Genomic DNA, 21,632 nt, shown 5'->3' with positions numbered 1-21,632 from the left:
GATGGGAGTTTAATTAATTAGACTCCCAGCTATGCATTTAATTAGAACAACAGTTAACGGTTCTAATGGATCTGCCTCATGGCACAGCAATGCAACTTTTGCTTGATGATCAAAGCTGGGAAGAAAGTATTATAATAGGTTTTAATTAGCATGTTTATCCTGAAGATATTACATGATGCTTTAAAACAAATGCACATGTAAGCACATCTAAAGTCAACGTGAAATTAAAAAGGACTCAGTTTACTTCCTTAATGCATGTTCTTATTGAGCACCATTCATTGATGCATGTTGTTCTGAATGTCTTCAAAATCTTTCATTAGAATGTACTCGAACTAAAAGTTTGGTGAATTTGACCAAAAAAAAAAACCTTTATTATTAAATAAAATTCAACTAATGGTTCACTCCAAAAAGACTTTGCTAGATTTACTTAAAATGGCTTGCAAAAACACGAAAATATATGAACATTTTTAACATGGAATTTTAAGAAATCTTGAGGTTTGGGGTTCATTGCCAAAATTGCTTAAAATACTGAGACATGTCAACTACTAACCGTTTCTTATACAAGGAGGTGCTAATATTGATCAAACTGACACGGGTTAAGATCCATTCCCATTTAGGATAGAACACAATCACACACCTAGCATACATGCATAACAAACCATCACATTTCTATAAATTCAAATTTGATAAAGGATTGTTATAGGCTGCATAAAGTAGGTCAACGATAACCGGGAACACTTTCCACAACATCCGATATATTAGTTACATCTGTGCTAATATTAGTCTGACTCATCCTTATCCCGAGGTTACCACAGTCAGCCAGATTCAGTCCATATCCAAATGAGATGGTGGACCTGCACAGACACGACCAAAACATATAGCCCTGAATGTAGAGACCGTGCCAACTAGACACTCCTCTGCACAGACTCTGATGGCCTGCTTCGTCTCCATACCAGCTTGATGAATCCGATCTTCAAGCAAAAGGGACTGAATTAAATATTTTGAATGATACCAATCCACATTCGGACGTCTGACTTGTGATACAGCCTGGAATTAAACCACACCATGTTGCTTTATTTGGAACTGGCCCCACGACTGAGCCTGGTTTCACCCAAGGTTTTTTTATTCTCCATTCTGTCACTGAAGGAGTTTAGGATCCTTGCCACTGTTGCCTCTGGCTTGTTTAGTTTGGGACTGAAAAGTTCTCAATTGAACTGAGCTGGGTGATGACATCAGCATTTTCTGCAGCTGAATTTAACTAATATAACGATGGAACTGAATCAACACCGAACTGACTTCAGCTGAACAATGACACTTTTTTCTTTTAGAGCTGCTTTACAGCACATTGAATCATTTTCCTGTTGATAAAGCTGCTTTGAAACAATCTATATATAAAGCGCTATTAAAAATAAAGGTGACTGGATGACTTGAGAATCAACCATTTTTAAGCCACTACAACAACATTTCTCACTATGGAAATAGATACTGACAGCTGAAATTCTCACCATTGGATTCTGTTCCCCTATGTGCACGCACGCACGCACGCACGCACGCACGCACACACACACGCACACACGCGCGTCTGAAACTAAAATTTCAAACGAAAAATAGAAAAAGTATTTGTTAGATGCAATCATGCGTTGGTCTTGATAGATAACAGGTGATCCAGGCCACCCGCACAAATTTTTTGTTAAATAACTTTTGCTTAGGTTGCTAGCTTCACATTCAATTGAGTTGTGCATCTCATGGTTTTCCATATTCTTAAAAAGTTCCTCTTAAAAAGAGACAGGTATTTAGCAATATTTGCTAGAATATCTTTTTTTTTTTTTCAATGCATCTAAACATCACACAAACTCTTGATACAAATAACAAACTTTTAAGCTGCATGTTTGCAGTGTAGAGGGTAAATGGAGAAGATAGTCTTAAATTTACAGCAGCAAGAAAATGTCTTTTTAATACTGCCAGAGAAAATAATTTAAATTATTAGTATTTTTGGTGTGAGAAACCTTAAGCAAAGTTCTCAAATCTGGATGAAAAGTTCTGGATGAAGATGCTTTGTTCTGGACAAGCGCTTTTCTCACCATGTGTATTATGAAGTATCAATCATGTAATGCAGAGACACCATTCTGTGATAACCAAAGCATTAACCAGTTTATCCACTTCATATACGGTGTCTGTATACGGTGTCTGGTTAATGCAAAATTAATAATGATGCACCAGTGTTTACTGTGGCTAAAAGCATACATCCATAACATGAAAATTACAAGGCACACAAGAAACCAAAAGAAAGCCTCATAGTATATTCATTGATTAAAGAAAAACATGCGCATATAAAGTAGCCTATATATGCTAAAGTACTAGCAGCCAGTTTGGTTAATTGGGTCTTGTAGGAGATGAGCACGTTGAGTTTGTGCATGTTGATAGTTTGAGTAGAGACAGTGGGCGGTCGTGATCGGTGATGTCATGTGATGGATGTGTGGCTAGCGATTGGAAGCACTGGGAGTTTGAAGGATGCTGTGCTGTCACTTCGATTCGCACGCACACATTGGATTACAATTATAAAATAACTACAATTATGTTTTTTTTTCCTCCAAGAGGTTTTACAGTATAGCATGTCACATTTTATATCAACTGGAGCCTACTCGTTGAAATTTTAATTGTTTCATAATTGATGAACTGCATTGACACTATTTCATCGAACTGAACTGAGCACTATTGCCTTCTGTAGAGCTGCTTTATAGCTGTAGTAGAAGTAGGCCAGGCCTAAATAAATGTGACAAAACAATGAATTGTGACCCGTGGCGGCAAAATGAGTCAGATTGCGCATGATTACGAGCTACAGGCAAACCAAGTGTTATCATGATATCATGGAAGTGTTCATCCTCTGAAAACAATTAAAAATTATCAAGCTTTAAATTCAATATTTCGTCGAAATATGCCTGTATTGTAATGGATATGGATATAGTGAGATTGTTCGGTAGCTAATGCTTTAAATAAATGCACTGCGGTCGGCGAATCTTGTCGGAGCAATTGAGATGGAGCATTTTGCTCAACTTATTAATGATTACTTCAGTGATAATGTGCCACCATCTAAACAAGATGGTTGGAGACATTAATGTAGCAAATCTTGAATAAAGGTGGGGCATCAACACAATATGAAACGGTCGACTGCATTAAAATGAACTTTGCTACTCCAGCTGTGTTGATCACTATTAATCTGGCCACATATCCATGCAGGAAAAATCATGAAAATTCTTTCACACAATTTAGTCCAATTTATATATATATAATATAATATAATATTATATATATATATATATATATATATATATATAAACTTGTTAACATGAGATGGGCAATTTGTTATTTATTGTTATAATTGATATTTTGTTGCATATTTTTGCAACATGGATAGCCATTAACCAGTAACACGGTTCTCAAACTGACTGCTAAGCAGAAAAACCAGGTAACAATGTTAAACATTCTTTATATAGGCCTAAATAATTTTAATAAAGTTGAACATATTTAACCTATAGATATGGTGCCTGCCAAATTTTAAGGTATGGTTGCTAGATGATTTTGTTTTGGAACCTTCAGAAAACTTTAACTAGAATGTTTTCCTCAAAACTGACATTGCTGATATCGACTTCAAACAGGTGTAGCTCATTCATTCATACAAACCATACATAATTTTAAAGGCTTTTTAATGGATAGTGTGAAAATAGCAGCTAATTTTTTTACATTTGCCTATGCTGACTCATTTTGCCAGCATGGGTCACAATCAAATAATTAAAGTGAGGAAAAAAAGCCCAGACATTTAAATGTGAAAATAATATATATATATATATATATATATACAAAATAAGGATGGCCCACCATCTATGTTGGAAAAGAACATGGTAAAAGGTAAAAGGCACCATTATAAAGGGATCCAACTTTTACATCATTTTTGACAACTCACACTTTACTGTCCAGAGCACTGAACCACGGTAATGCATTTAAACCACTGCTATCAGCCACAATCAGCAGCGTTCTGCACGTGTGTGAATGCAGATGCAGTGACTCCCATTTCCTTCCCAGTAATCCATATGGCCCGCTCAGTGCTGAGGTTAATCACAGCGAGGGTAATGACAGACACTTCCCCCAGCTCTCATCTCCACAACAGGCAGCGCTGTTAAAACGGAGTAGACACATTATTAAATATATAATCAGCACTATAATTGTTAATCAATTAAAATACATACATATTTTACCCTTAAATGCCACCATTTAAAGTATTACAAAGTACAAGACTCAAATATAATATCAGATTGTATTAGATTATTAGATAAACAGTCAGAAAGACACCAGCAGCTAAATAATAAATCATTTAATAAAGGTCAATGCCAATGAGCCACTAGCACAAATGTTTCAACGAGGGAATGCATCATAAAAAGCACAACATATTTTAGCATTCATTTAAATGCCAACATCAATCTGAAAACTTGAATCATTCAACGATTCATTAAATAGATATTCATAATATTCATTAAAATAGAAGAATAGGGCATCTCGAACTTAACCCATTAACATAGGCAGTGACAAATTGCTTCACGCAGCATCTTCTCCACAGTGATCCATTCTGCTCTTCCGGGTTTCTCTGCATAGCTCATTGATCCAAAACACACGAGTCAACAGAGTGATTTATTAAAAATGTAGAGGTTAGGCCAGGTTGCCCTCAGGCACATAGTCTGGCAAACCAAGCGGTGCCAATCACAGAGACAGGGACAGAATCACATCATCTGTCAGCATATTGCAAGATGAGGGACATGGCAGATGTACTGCTAAAATACGGAGCCAAGGACCCGAAGCAACATCCGCAATGATGTGACGAAATGAGTTACCACACAGATATGCATTTACATCTAATCTTGGGAGCCGAGCCAGGCAAACAAGGAAATCTTGGCTACTGAATGAAAATGACTGGAAAGAAAGATGATTTGTACAAGCTAATCGTGTTATACAGTCTGAAGGTGAGGGAAAAAAAACCCTCAGCATGTATTACCTAGAATATATTCAGTTGTACACATGTATACTGTAATCACTTGAATTAGGGGTGAAAGTGATGCACCTATGTGCAAATGTTGACAGGGATACGACTCCACATCAATTCCAGCTCCATCGTGAGCAATCTAAATACCGCTGTGAGATGCAGATCCGAACCTCCGCTAATGCTGACAACCATGGTGGCTCTCCAGTCTCCAAAAATAGTCTTCAACTCCATTATCCGAGCTCGCCTGCAGAGAGGCTGCGAAAGAGAGCTGGCAAACGGGGGGAACTGAAATCAAGACAGCTTTATCAGCAGTGACTGCCACGGCAGATAACTATGAAAGAGTTTTCAGTGAGACGAGGGGCTCACAAGCACACTTATCTACACTACTGCAGATTTAATGAGGCGATACAGCATAGATTTCACTAATGCACACACACACACACACACACACACACACACACACGGTATATATCAGATATTGTGTGTGTGTGTGTGTGTGTGTGTGTGTGTGTCTGATATCTTAAAGTCCCCTCAATAATTCTGCCCCTTAAAACTCATCTTTGATCATCAAAATTACATGTTTAAAAGGTTTTTCCCTTAAAAAAAAAATGTCTTCATGCATTCAATAGCTTGAATGTAACTCTACACCCTTGCCTCATTATATGCGGTTCTATGAATATGCAAATTAGCCCCGCCTTCACTCACTCACACCAGCTCAGATACACTCGTAGACGATCACTCGATGACGTGATTGGTTTCAAGCTAGTTTGTGACGTCAAACACCAGCGATTTCAAAAAGCGATTTTGCTGCAGTTTTAAGGAGAAAATACTCAGCAATGGTGTTGACTTTGATTTGCTCATGGTTTGTCTTAAAGGTTGTATCAGCGATTTCAGGCCCAAACATAAATGATCACATTCATCTAATCTTTCCTAACGATCCGCTAGCTGCCCGCCTCATAAGCAAGCGGTCAAAAAACGCATCTCTGTGCAGCCTAGGCTCTGAGATTTGCACACAAAAACAATTGGTTTCACCAACACTCAAAACCAAAATAAACACTGTTCCAACCAATCACCGACAGGGGCTGGGTGTTGTGAGTTTTTGCTCTCGTGCACGGGGACGGCTGCACGCGAAGTCGGAGCTGAAGAAGAAGTCAGCGTCTATCAACAAGAGAAATTGAACATGGCTGAGTCAATCTCCAAGAGGAGGAGGAGGATTAGGGCGAGGGAATACCATCGTGTTTATTCCAAGACATGTATTGTTATCGGGAAGGCTTTTGAACGGTGGAAAGAAATTAAAGTAAAAAAAAAAAAAAAAAAAATAATAATTAAAATCGGACGACGAGGTTGCACTGTTTCTTTTGGACAGGTGAGTAGCTGCTAGTGCTGACTTGTTTGGATGTGAACTGTGTGTTAAAATATCCTTCTTGAAATAATGAGCGAAGCTCGACTAAACTTGGGTAGCTCTAGCTAAGAAATGTGCGTGCATGATCGTTTTTTTCATGATCGCACGAAACGGGAGTGAGGGGCGAGCTAACTTGGTTTGTTTGTGATCTCGCTTCAAACACAAACAGAAGTGACGTCACCCACAATCGCTGATACAACCTTTAAAGCACTTTTTTTAAAACACCACAGACATTTAAATAACATTAAAAGCTTGATTTTCACCACAGGGGGACTTTAAAATATGTCAGTGCCACATTAACAAAATGTTCTTAAATGTCCTAATTGAACTAAGGCATAGTACTGGCTTAATCTAAGCCCTGTCTATGAAACCAGGCCACAGTGTTTCAAAAAACATTTAAAAAATCTTTAAGATTGTTTCTTTCTTGGAATTCCAAATCAATGATTTAATTTGGATGAAGTTAAAATCAACAAGATCTTTTTTTCAGTATACCCCACACGTTCCACACATAACTAAATTTTGACCTGTTTAGTCGTCATTTTTTGGAGCATCCCAGCTTGTCAGTGTAGTAGTAACGCCAATAGGCAGTGGTATCTTTCCTGACCTCTGCTTTTAGTATGTATCACATCTTACAAACTGATATAGGATAATGTACCAAAATGCCTGACTTCCACAACAACCTATGACTTATATTCTTCATCTCTGCCATCACCTTCACTGCTTCTGACCTTATTTTCTGATGCACTGCCGTCACTTTCATCAATACTTTCTGGAAAAGGTACAGCTTTTCCTCTCGGTCTTCTATAAAACTTCCTAGCATCAACCTAAAGCACAGGCAAACAGGCTATATGCCTGCCAGTACTGAACAATAGTACCAGCTAGCACAGAAAATATGTATACCCTAAAAAGGACTTTGTCATTTATGCATAACCCACTGATTTTTTTTGGTCTTTGAGTTATTTATTTTACAAAATGTGCTTTAAAAATAATCAAAAACTTTAGGAGACACATTTGGATGTACAATATATGCGTGTGTGTGTGTATATATATCCAAATGTGTTTTCTAAAGTTTTTGATAATTTATATATACATATAAAGTCTATCAGTCTAAAACAAACATGTCACCTAACATGTGCTAATGTCTCGTTCACTTCCTTGTTGCCAAAAATTTCAAGCACATGGCATATAGATTTCAATTTTATTGGCTGAAGGGGATGTAATATGATTATTTTTGGTTGAATATTATTATTGTATTTTAAATGTAAATTTTTTTGCATCATTTATAAATGACGATGCCCCTAAAGTTTATTAATATTTTACACAAACTCATCGTTTTGGTTCAGAAGGCCTTTATTAACCCCCTGGAGCCGTTTGGAGTTCTTATATAACGGATATATGCACGTTTTTGACCTTCAATCTGTTGGTTGCAATCCATTGCCATTATAAAACTTAGAAGAGCCAGGATATTTTTTTAATATAACTCCGATTGTATTTGTCTGAAAGAAGAAAGTCATATACACCTGGCTTGAGGGTGAGTAAATCATGGGCTAATTTTCAGTTCAAAGTGAACTACTCCTTTAATGCAATATACAGAAACATACTTCACAAAAAGTCAGAACAAACATTTTTAAACAAGTGATTTGTTCCACATAAAAAAATAAAAAATCACATTTTTGCATAATCTCACATTTTGCCATAATCTCACACACATAAATGTGATAGTCTATAGATTTTCGATCACATTTTGCAATGCCCCATTTTGCAAACAAATGAACAGCAAGTTCATCAAAATAAGAACCGTACAAAATTTATGGTAAATATATATAAAAAAACTAATACATTTTGGTAACACTTTTACAATGTATCATGTCTTAAGTTAATGCATTAGCATGAACTAACAATGAGCAATATATAATCATTGCATTATTAATCTTTGTTATCATTAATTAATATAAAATCGAATTGTTCATTGTTTGTTAGTTCACATTTTAATTTTAACAAATACAACTTTGGATTTAAAAAAAAAATATTAGTAAATGTTGAAATTACCATTGACTACGATTAATAAATTCTGCAGAAGTATTGTTCGTTGTTGTGTCTTGGTAACCTATAGATAACTAATGTTAACAAACCTTATTGTAAAGTGTTATTGTTATTGTAAACCTTATTGTAGTGTTACCTACATTTTTACCATTTCTAAAGAATATATATGCTTCTTGCCCATTTCATGGGTGCTTGCCAGGAAATCATAAGTTTGATTGCTAAGGTAACAGCACACCTCTTCTCATCTCATAGTATTGGAAATCATAGCTCATTTTCTCCTTCACTGACTGTTTCTTCCCACTCCCCACGCAAGCACTGAGCTTTCTGTGTTTCTCCATGGTGTAAGACTCTATAACAAGCTCTGCCCAGGGAATTGATACAAGCAGATCAGAGCCATGACTCAAGATGATATTCCATGAAATAAGAATTCAGAGGAGAAAAGAGTAATTGTACTTCTGCCATAGCTGATTAATTAAGCACATGTAAGTCAACAAGGCCTTAAAAATCAATCTTTTAATTCAGACTTTTAAGCATCATCATTTATTCTTAACATCTTTGAAAGTATCATCACGGAACACTGCATGTATTAATTAGAGCATGTCTGCAGCTCTACAGATGCAGCCAAGAGATAATAATATCAATCATTTAAAATATCAATAATAATTACCAGCAATACTGTTTTTATTGTGCATGCTATCACATTGAGTTGCAATGTATCGGTTTTTATTTCGCCATGATCATCAGCTGTTTATTAGCTGATGATGGACAGGTTAAGGGAAGGGAAAAACATCCCTTAATTAGATGCCCATTTACTTTCACGATGGTCTAATGAGAAACAGTTATTCTAACGGCTCTTTTTATTACCCACATTCCCTCTCTGCCTTTGATGGGGATACGGCACTGCGGAGGGCTAATTAACCTTGATGTACATTCAGACACCTCAGATGCAACTGCACCACTGAACCTCTCACGTGAATCATGGCTGATTCAGAGGACGGAGAGCTTTAAGTATTGATAAGCAGACACTTGTGCCGAGTAAATGTGCAATTAGTGAAGTGCAGCAGATGGATCAGGAGACCGGTCACTGTAATGGGAGGAACCTCAGAGGTTAATATGGCAGCTGGAGGAAATTAAGTGATCACGTTTAAATCAAAAGAGCCAATGGTCTTATTGGTAAAGGCATAACTGTTCTAACACACAGAACCAACCTGAAAATTTGAATTTTGTTGCCGTATTTGTCATTTGTATGAGAACAAGATTTGCCATAATTTATTAACATTTATGGTGCATCCCAATCTGCGTACTTATGGACTATTCTGTGCCATTTTGTCATTTAAACGGTGCAAGTAGTGTTCACACTGAAAAATCCGAGAGGAAAAAAAAATTCACTTCAATTATGATGCATTTAATTGAATGCACTAACCAACCCTGTGTCTCAATGTCCATACTTTCCATCCTAAATAGTACGTGAGATTAAAACAAGTGTGTCCCAAAGCATAGTGTATGTTGAAAAGAGAAGTCCCAGAAAAAAAATGATAGCAGCTAAAATGTCTGCAATAACATTTCCAACAGCCAGCATGGAAAACAGCTTTTCAGTCAGTCTGTCTTCCACTCTGGCTCCGTATACTTAGATCCGTGACACAGTTCAGCTTAGTTTTTAATAGCATTAGCATACACACAATTGAAATTGCTCTCTTTAAAAAAGCATCAGTCATTCAGTTCAAATGTGCGGGCAGCAGATGTGCTGTGCTAAAAAGCCTTAAAAGGCTATTTTTTTAACTACTCGGAGAGACCTTTTCAGATGTGAGACATCCTACTGAATGACATTTCCAGCACAATCCTTCACTGCACAAATGTACACGGGTCTGACTTGCACTTCTGTGTGTGTCTACAGATCCCACAAGAACTTTCCCAATGCACTGCATCCATTGCTGCTGAATCACTTCATTTGTGGTGTTCAAGAATAATAAATAAATAAAACGAGGTGGGCATTCAAAACTTAAATGAAACTTGACTTTAGTGAATAGCAGTGTGATCAATCAAAGGCTTTAATCAATCTGCAAATTACAAAGAGCTAATATGCCACTTTAAGTACAGGTACATCCAACTACCAGAACATGAGCTGGTGATAGTAGAATGGTTTTAATAAATTTTAAAAAGCATCTGACTGCCACTAACAATCTCTAAAATCTCTACCTCTTGCCTTTAAGAGCATTCTGGGGACAGCCTTTTGAGGTCTGTCGATTAACTGTATTCCTGCACCATCAGCTCTTTCTGAGTCAGGTTACAGATCGGTTCAAAGGCTTGTATTGAGTCACTTCTGTCATATCTTCAGACGCCTCACATTACCTTCATCTCAGTGATCCTGACTTCTGACCATCCTCTTTGCTATCAGTGGAACAGAACGCTCATCTCTCGTCTGTCTGGAGGAGCTCAACAACTTTTGATCTTCACCTCCTCCTCTGACTTCTGAAACTAAAGTCACTCTCTTTACCAACATAGCTAAAATGTTTACTTGTCTAATGTGTACTTTATTAACTTTAAAACTACTGTAGCAAATGTTTCCATAAACGTGGCATTATCATAAAATCGGCATTAAGATTAGATTGTTTAAGATAATAATTCTTGGCAATTACAAGTCTATAGCTTTCACTTTAAATTCATAAGTAATTTAACATGTTTAGATTTTGCCACACATATTAACTTTCAAGATGTATGGCACTCTTTAAGACACATTAAACCCTCAGTAAATCCATAGAGCAGTAAACCGTACAATTTATTGACTGGTTAAATGGCATTAATAGGCTTCATAAAGTCAGCAATAAATGTATTGGCAACTGCACTGGGTGACAGCAAGACCAATAGCCCTCTCGATCAAAATCCCCCGATCAATCATAATGACCTGAGATCTGAGATAAAACTGCAAGATCGATGGTTTACAGCCAAAGGCAGTGCGAACAGGATTGCACCAATTTCCACTAGCATTGAGTGCTACAAAACTCATTCCTTTGGCAAATAGAACACCACTGTGTTATACAATAAAGTTCATTACCCCGTCTAGGGAACGAGCGACGTGACAAAGCTAAAACGCTGCCATAATAATCAACAAACCTGTCTACAGCAGAAGTGTTACTTGCTTGAAGACAATTCTGCGGTTTATGGTGTGTTAATCCTCTTAAAGACAATTTACACAGATACAGTAAGTTGCTCATTGAGTGAAGCAACATACATTATAGACTTAATACATGCAGCCATCAATAACCTGACCGTATAGCTCTCTTCAGCACAACTTCAACATAACAGAAACTCTTTTAAATGTCAAACATAACTGAACATTAAATTTAACAAGTCTTTCCCTTCACTCAAAACACATACTGTAAAATGACACTTAATTTCAAATTTACTCTACTGTTTCAGCCATATGCAAAGCATGCTGGGAACTAACAATCCACCACCCTGTTTCAGTTTATGCAACAATGTTCATGTAGTCCCAACACAAATCGATTACGTAAACTTCAATTTCAAATATATTTAAATGGATCGAAGACATTAAGTTAAGACGAAATGTATAGCAATTGTGTTGGTTTAGCTCATTTTAATGAAGTCATTTGAACAAGCAGCAAAAATCTTCTTTTTTTTTTTCAACGTGTATCTTGAGATAAACAGGTTCACTGTTATTACTCCATACAACATATGGTGATTTTGTACTGCATATCAGGGTTCAGAATCCAGTGTTTCCATCTCTCCGTGACCCAGAAAAACAAGAGTAACACTTTAAATGTTAATTACAATCTGTTTACAATACCCAACGCATGAACAGCAGACTTCTTTTTGTGTTATTTTTTTCTGTTTTTATTGGCCAAAACAAGTATGAAACAGAGCTGCATTTGTTCAGGACAGTGAGACACCAAGTTTAAAAGATAAATGCCGCCCAACAACATATTTTGTAAAAAGGGAAAGCGAGCATGCAAAACATATATAATCAAACAACCTGTGCAAATAAGATGAGCACAATTCTCATCATTACAGTTGCCAACAGGGACACATTCCAGTGGGCTCCATCCACATGTTGGGAGAACAGACCAATCTGAACAGAGTGATAATGATATCAGAGGCATTTGTTGCCTCAGCCAAAGTGTAAATTATCTGGCAACTCCATTAAAATCTATGAAATCCATTAAAGAGTGGCTAAATCAAATGAAAATGGGAGGTAATGCATAATATGAAGTCAATGGGTTAGCTGTAATCAGCCATCTGCCGCAGAAAGCGTGGAAATATAACTAGAAGGCGAAGAATTTAAAGCATGATGAGAAGAAAAAGGAACATTTCTGCTGAATTATATCCCTGGTGTAATGAGATTTTTATGAAAATTCTGTCATCATTTATTCACCCTCATGTCATTCCAAAACTGTATGATTTTCTTTCTTCTTTAAGATATTAAGAAAAAGCTACGTTTTTTTTTTTTTTTTTAAGATTACATCCCTGGTGTAATGCGATTTTGTAAATTCATCTCTTTATGAAAATGCTGTCATCATTTATTCACCCTCATGCCATTCCAAAATTGTATGTCTTTCTTTGGAACATAATAGAAGATATTAAGAAAAAGCAAAGCAAAAATATAATAACCGCACGCTATGAATAATTAGTTAAGCATTAGTAAACAGTTAATTCATAATTTATAAAGCATTAATAGACAGTAATAAGCAGTTTATAAATGCAGCTATAAATGCTTTATTCTTGATTTATAAGAATATCTATAATGTGTTTCAAAATTGTATTTTCATGCTTTTTCAATGATCAATTTATCATTTCTTAGTATAGCATTGTTTACAAAACAGTTATTTAGGAGTTGTCAGTGTTTCATAAAATCATTTAGAAAGTGTAAGTAAATGATTAATAAACTATTTAAAATGTACATTCATACATCTTATTATTCATACATATAATAATAGTTACTTAGTGTGTTAATAAATGCTCATGTATTTCTACTGTAACTCATGATTAATTCAGGTAGTTATAAAGCATTGTGGTCAGTTAACTGTTTCTGTGAGCTCATCTAAAGTGAGAACTATTTATGCCTTGTAAAGCATATACAAAAGAGATTTAAAGGCTCATCTTCTAAACAGAAAAAGGAAACAAACAACACAGTGATACAGAACATAGACATATTTAAGATGTATGAATGTACATTTAAATAGTTTATTAATCATTAACTTACACTTTCTAAGTGATCTTGAACCACTGACAACTCATAAATAACTGGTTTGTAAATAATGCAAAAATACAATTATTAAACACATTATAGATTATAAATCAAGATTAAAGCATTTATAGCTGTATATAACAGTTTACTAATGCATAACTAATGATTAATAGCGTGCAGTTATTATAAAGTGTTACTAAATGTTGAATTATATTCCATTCTGTATATGAAGCATTCAAAATTGATTTTCCTTTTGAAATTTCTAAACCCACCCAAGTGCATCACGCACAGTTTTAAGAATTTAAAGAAAGGGGCTGACACTGTGGATCTTAATCTTCACATTTAAAAATTAAATTACAATGGTTTATTAATTTATGATGTTCAAAAACTATTTTTTTATCTCCGAGCTGCTAATGCTTGTCTATTTCATTGAACACACGTTCTTTAAAGGCTCACTGAAGTGCCTTAGAACGTGCAGCTTTGTATTATGCGTTGACGTAATTTCCACTGATTCTAGAGAGCATTTGATGGGTAAGAAGATGTGATGAGAAGCTGAAGTCCACGTGATGTCAGAAATCTGTGATCCATTTTAGAAGAGAGACTGTTAGTTTTGAATGCTTACTGTATATCTCCTAAATGCGAATTTGTCATTGTTTTGGAACACACCAGCTTATTCATAACCTTAAGGCACATATTCATACTAAAAGCTAAAAAAAAAATATTTTGATTTCAGGGGGCCTTTAACATGATGTAATCTCACTTTCTCTCTGCATTAAGAAGGCCAGGCCATGGGAAGGGCATCTCTGGGGTCTTTGCTACAGATCATTTGGCACAGTCAGCACTAAAGTTCTTTATATGATAAAGACTGCCTTGCTTAAGAACCGCAGTGACTACTAAACACAAGCACAGCGTTCAATGCAACCCTAACTGCCGCAACGGTTGGCTGTAGCCCAGCTAACAGCTGTGAGGATCCCCGGTGAGGAAACAGAGAGAAATGGAAGTGACTGCATGGGCAAGAGTAATGGTGATCCAGCTCTCATGTGTAGCTCGCTGTGTTGACTTGGCAAAGGTAGCGGATCAAGAGGAGCTCAAATTTACATGATGATGGTGTATGTCTGAAAATAAGAGATGGAAAAACAGGATCATAATGGAACCCAAATGCTTGCAGTCACGATCAGCAGAGAGTAGGTGCTTCTTTAAAAGGCCACAGGATGGGGTCAGCAAATTCATCTGCAGTAGTGCTGAGCTGAGTGACAGCAACATGGCAATGAAACAACGAGTTGCACAAAAAAGTAGAGGAAATTCATTATTTAGCTTCTGGAAATAAGAAAGGAAACCCTGGACTAAAGCCTTCAGTTTATAACTATAAATTAGTAATGCAGCACACATAATCAATCAGCTTTCCACCAGAGCAACGGTGTCATGTATCAGAGTTAGAGATAGAGGAGACCAGCGTTGTGATAAATATTCATGTATGTCATCAGGCCAAATACAGGCCAGAGGCCTTCTATCGAGTTTCATATCTAAAGTATCAACAGGTGCTGCAACTCATACCAAGTCTAGCCTTTTTTAAACATACATTTCATTTAATTATTCATTTAAATTATTTTTTAAAAATGCAACATAAAAACTATGGCCAGAGAGATATGCAATGCAACAAATAAAAAAACGGACAAATAAATAAATACAGGGCTCAATGCAATGAGAATTTATTCTACTGACTCAGTCAGGCCAGTTTAGGTTTTTACTTGCCATGTATGTATATGATATATACAACAACAACCATTGCTCATTTGAGACCTAACATAACGCAACTTTTTTTTTGCTTGGTAAAACAATGTTGATCATTGCGTGTTCATGCATTTTGAGGGTGGAGTAATAAAGTGTGTTTGTTTGGGTTGATTTCAAATATCAAGAGTGTTTCTCAGACACCGCTTACTGCACCTTTAAGAAATAACTAAATGCGTTTTAAGAGGATACTCGCCAAGATGGGCATTTTGAAAAAAAATTGTGTGTATTTGTCCTTTCGGTAGGGTTGGGAATCGAAAACGATTCCAATTTTTTAATTGGATACTTATGGTCAGGAACTGGATTCTTGTTATAAAATAAAATAAATTATTCCACTTATCGATTCCTTTGTGTGCATTTCAATATGACTAACCATTCAAGCGCAAGAAGAGACTCATGCATTGTTTTTTGTGCTATGCACACATCCAAAACAATGTGCGCATATGCAGAAAGCCACTTCTCATAGTGCACGATACTGATCCGAGTCGTCTTCCACATCTTTTTACACTTGAACGGACAAATACACACAAAAATATATGTCAAAATATCCTTGTAAACACAGTGTTGTCTTAAGACTTAAAGGATTAGTTCACTTCTAAAATGAAAATTCTGTCATCATATACTCACCCTTAAGTTGTTTTAAACCTGTATACATTTCTTTCCTCTGCTGAACACAAAGGAAGATATTTAGAAGAAAGTCAGTAACCAGACAGTTTTTGGTTCCCATTGACTTCCATAGTAGGAAAAAAATATACTATGGAAGTCAATGGGAACCAAAAACTGTCTGGTTACTGACATTCTTCTAAATATCTTCCTTTGTGTTCAGCAGAGGAAAGAAATTCATACAGGTTTGAAACAATGTAAGGGTGAGTATATGACGACAGAATTTTTTATTTTAAAAGTGAACTAATCCTTAAAGTGAATGTAAAAAGTTGACAAACACATAACAGTATATTGGATCAGTGCAGCTCTTAAAGTGACAGCAGCCTATTCCTGCTGCCGTTCCTATAATATTGTTAAGCAAACAATAAAAAAAGAGAAAATGTACTCGCTGTTCTTGACTGAATAACATTTGTAACTATATTTGTAATGTATATTTTCAATCTTTGTTCAGTTGTATTTATTTGTGAGATTGCTAATTTGTTTATTTGTTCTTTTATAATTACAGAGCATTTACTTTTCTTTAATACTGCTTGAAATGTATAGTTAGGCTAGTTGTTTTTGCTAAGATATTTTTAAACCATAGGCAAAAGTTCCTTCTGTAAGTGTTCTTTAGCCTGTTGATTTTGGTTCATGGTATTCAGCTACAATGAAATGTTTTGCAATAAGACTTAGAATAAATGTGAATGATATCTGTTTTTTCCCCCCTTATTGGAATCGAAATTAGGAATCGACAAGAATCAGAATCGATAAGCAGAATCGGAATAGTTAAAATTCAAGCAATAACCAAACCTACCTTTCCGTGGATGTGCTTTGAGTGTGTGACAACTCCGTCAACTGTCCCGAGTGCCTTTCACACTGGCCCCGGCCAACATGCAGTCCTTATTGTCAATATAATCAATACCTGAAATAAATAAATGAATTATTCTAATTAATATAGATTAAAGCAACATGCTGACTCCACTCTGTTTAGCTATACAGATTTTAGATCTTGTCTCCTGACTTTGATGTATACAACAATAAACATTGTTATTGTGAGACCTAATTACCTCTTATCAATGCTGGTATATCTTTAAATTAAATCTAAATCAAATCTAAATTTAAATGAGAAATTACCATGGTGATAATTATTATTTTGATATGTACTATAATAATACAACTTTTTTTTTGACAAGTAGACCTACATGGTAAAACAATGACAGTTTGGAACCTGAAGGTGCTAAATGATAGTATGGTATAAATCAAAGTACCATAATACTACCAGCAGATGAATCACTGAACCATGGTACTACCACAGTACTTTTTAGTGTAAGATAGTCATGGAACAGTGACCTAGCTCCTCAAATGTCAAGGTCACAGGCTTAATAGCCAGGTAACCCATACTGATAAACTGTAAGATGTCACATAAAATCATCTACCACATGAATAATTAAATGTTACAAAACATCTGGACTCTAAGGTGCCAAACACATTTTGAAAATGCAATGACAAACAACCTAAGCTGCAATGTGGCATATTTACACTACCACGTGAACAGGACACAATACAAAAGACTGTGTCCAGGTTTTAAACAATGAGTCATTGAAGGTGCACACATTTCTTTTAAAGGATCATACATTCATGGAGAACAATCAATGACCTTGTAGTCCTGTCGTTTGCACAAGTACATACATTTTCCGTAAAGAACAAAAGGGGACTGAGGAAAAAAATAAGTAAAAACCATTGAAGCTCATTGGTGGGCAAAACATGAGTGCAATACAGAAAGGCTACGTGGCTTCTCCTTGATGAAATAAAAGAGGAGGTCAAGGATAGTTTTTAGCCTGCAGAACAAGAGTTATAAAGGTGGGAGTGCTAGCCGCACAATAAAGCTGCAGGGACATCACATTTTTTAATTTTAATGTATTCCTGCTTACCTTGTACTAAACCTGCAATATTATTTTAATGTAGTTTTAATGTAATGTATTTATTTTACACCAACTACTTTAATGTTAATTTATTAGCTATGCTAACAAATATAATCCTATTTAATTGATAATTCAGCAAAACCGAGAAATGGGAGTTCTAATGAAAACTAATTTATGGTATACATTATTGCATAACTTACGCTAATATATCAACTGAAGCTCCTGCATATTAATCTAGATGTAAAATTCATCACCCTTTGTTCTACTGACATCTAAACGAGTTGTCCTCCTTTGATCGATTTGTCCTTCTTTTATCAGTAGAATTAAACTTTATATTAAAATTACAGCGACTCAGTGACTCTATTAAGCACCAAGGGGTGCTCAGCAGAGAATAAGAGGAAAAAACATCAACACAAATATGAACTGGGAGTAAATAAGTGAGAGCGAGAGAAGTTGACACAGTGATGAGAGTTATCCGTTTCCATTCCAGACAGCATCTGTCAGAGACACAATATCACCTGTGTTTCCTGATTAGCTTCTGCTATACGGCACAAGCCTCATGAGAGGAGCTACCAACCATGACAGAAACAATAAACAAACTCATATTTGTAGGATGATCTATGTGACCGCCGCTGGCCTTTCTCTTGTGTGCATTTTGAGGCAGAATCTCATCACATATTATAGACTGTTGACTTTTCACAGACATTATCTAAGGGTGGAATAATGTATTGTAGATATAGGTTACCTAGCTGGGTTTGTATTGATCTGTTGAGATGCTGTAATATGATCCAATTTTCACAGCACATTTTGCATGTTGTAGTTGAGATTTGCTGTATAGTATCGCTTTACATATCTGACAAAACAAATATAGGCAGATAAAGGAGCCAATTATGAACACTGTAACAGCTAGAGTATAATACTCACGCTAATGTGCAAAGAAATCATCATAAATAATACATCTTGATTCCACCAGCATCAAAAAGGCTAACACCTGATTTGTGCTTTTTATATTTGCAAAATTTTAAAGAGACACACTTGAAATTGTTTTAAATACTCTCACTGATTTTCAGAGCTACTCTTCAAAGTGCAATACACACGGCAGAAAAAAACACTCGAGCTTAAGAACGGCATAATTGCTTTGCACCAGCACTGGATCACATCAGCAGCACTGCCGCTCAGCAAACACCGCTGGTGCCACGTTACAGTGCAGGGCTCTCACCCATTACTAGCGCTGACAGTACAGCAAAACGACAGCGCTCCCCAAAAGCAGCCTGCAGTGACAGCTCTGCAGTCACAGTCCCCAAGTACACTGCATTTAAATGCATGAAATCTCACTGAACCGTTCTGGCAGGTCTTCAGAGACATGTGGGACAGTCTTCCCACTCTGAGGGAACCATAATGATGAGTCTGTGTGCATGGACCTCAATTATTCATTTGTGGAAAGTGAAAATGTAAAGCAATAGTGCATAAAGAGCTCTTTAAAAGAAAAAAGGAATAGTATCAGTATAGGTAGAACTGTGTTTCAGACAGAGTCATGGCGTGAACTGACTTTAAATGTATAAATGTTTTAAAAACACATTTTGTGCTTTAAAGTGAGAAAAAAGAAAATTCAATCTATTTTTCAACCGACAACAAATGCAAAAGGCAGCATAAGAACAATGTCATTCTAGTAGCTTAAGGATTTATGAGAGGCTGTTGACAGTCTCAGGTTCTAATTCAATTTGAAAGAAAGGGTTGCAGAGTGCTGCGCTATTACAAAATGTGCTAAAACATTAATCCCCATTTGCTCTACTGTAAAAAGAAAGCACAAAAAGTTGGCAGCACAAGACGTTCAGCATTCAGCAAGGGCCCCATTTAATTGAGCTATAACACCATTCTATTGCACTTAGAGAAGTTCTTTTGCAAGGAAATGCTCTTTGGAATGAATGAAAAGAAAAGGCAAAAGCAAACTGGCAAAATAAAACAGACAGACATAAATTAGTCAATTTACAAAGAGTGAGACCGTGCAGTGTTGTTTTAATAAAAAAAAAACAATTTCTGCAAGTGTGTGAACGTATTCTTGGCCAACACTTAGCAAGTTTGCAGTCATTTTGCCTAATCTGCATATGTGTTATGTGGATGTAATAAAACCCCAAGGCAGCGATAGAGTTACCTTGAAATGTCCGTGTCACTGAATTGAATGCGTTATGATGCGTTTATGCTATTTCGTAATTACTATGAATATGACAACCAGGACGTTTAACTTAGAGCTGTTCACATCCTCAGTATAATACTACAACAGTTGTTATGCAAATACCTTCTTAATTAACTTATTTAAATTGTTTAGGCATTGGTTTTCCAAATCTGTGCTAGCTATAGTGACAAATTAGCTCAAAAGGGAAATATGAATAATTAATCATAACTTGTTATAATTAAATATAAATATTTGGATCAGTTAATCGAATTAACTTCACGTATCTGAATTAATATTACAATTAATTCATCTGTTATCAATGTATGATTTATAAGCAGACCAGAATCAACTCCCACGAATGTGCACAAAGGTTTTATTTAACTAAATCACAAACACATAAGTAATCTAAATAAACACATATACACACAGATCACACACACATGGGTAAAATGGAAAAAGTTTTTCAAACTTTTATACAGTCTTGCAAACACACAAACAAACATGTGGAACAGTGAGAGAGAACTCAAGCGCAGAATGAGTTTTGAACGGTTTATACAGACACACAGCAGGCAGGACAAAAGAAAAGATGGTGGTAGAGGAGGTGAACACAATCCAACCAAAGGCAAGGAACGAAGCACAAAGACCGACTTGACTTGGACTTATAAACAAGGAGGCTGGACGAGAGGAGCACATGACCAACACAAACAGAGACCGAGCCATGTGCTCAATGAGTAATTACTTCACGACTGCTAAAAAAGAATGTATGTGTGCATGTGTAGTATGAATGTAATCCGAATGTACTACATTCGCCATGAAGTCATTATCATGTGCCCTACTTGCATCAGTTGCGTCACTTCACTGCCATTCACAAATCCTCTCCCGTGGCCTCATGGGATAGTAAAGTGTCCATCGTACGCCCACTTCAGAATGTTTCCGGAAGTAGTAGGTCATCAGGGTACTTTTTGCCTAGTCTTTTATGACTACTGTGAACTCAGACATACTTTTGCCTACTATATAGTTGGGAAGTAGCCTATGCGATTTCGGATGCAGCCATTGACTGATTCCGACCGATTGTGCTAACCATTTTGACCAATTCATTAAAAAGAAGCAAATTAAATTAATTTTTTTAATTGCAGTTTTAACAGACAGAAGATACAATAAGACACAAACAATCTTTCAGACAACAAACAACCCATGGCTCAATAGTCATAAAAAAAAACATACAAAGAAACGCATTTAACCTATTGAAAAACACTTCCCAATCAAACGAATGATTCATTCTCGAATCGAACATCGCCTGATTCCAAAAAGTCAGACGAAAATATCAATGTAGGACTTGATTTCTGATATATTACAAGAAAATGTGATTATTCAAAATAATTTATTATGTAAAATAGTTTTGTAATTATACAAAATGAGTAGGTTTT

General features: G+C 35.9%; 1 long non-coding RNA gene across 1 annotated transcript in view; it reads right to left on the bottom strand.

The window, feature by feature from the left end:
- The window catches only part of LOC307001418, a 75,831-nt gene that overhangs the window by 43,610 nt on the left and 10,589 nt on the right, over window positions 1-21,632 (bottom strand). Inside the window, exon 2 of the long non-coding RNA XR_013798236.1 lies at window positions 16,925-17,032. This is a non-coding gene — a long non-coding RNA (uncharacterized lncRNA). The remainder of the gene's footprint in view (window positions 1-16,924; window positions 17,033-21,632) is intronic.

Source organism: Phoxinus phoxinus (assembly GCF_949152265.1).
Source record: "Phoxinus phoxinus genome assembly, chromosome: 7".
NCBI classification, from domain to species: Eukaryota; Metazoa; Chordata; class Actinopteri; order Cypriniformes; family Leuciscidae; genus Phoxinus; species Phoxinus phoxinus.
This window is presented reverse-complemented; position numbering and strand designations above follow the sequence as displayed.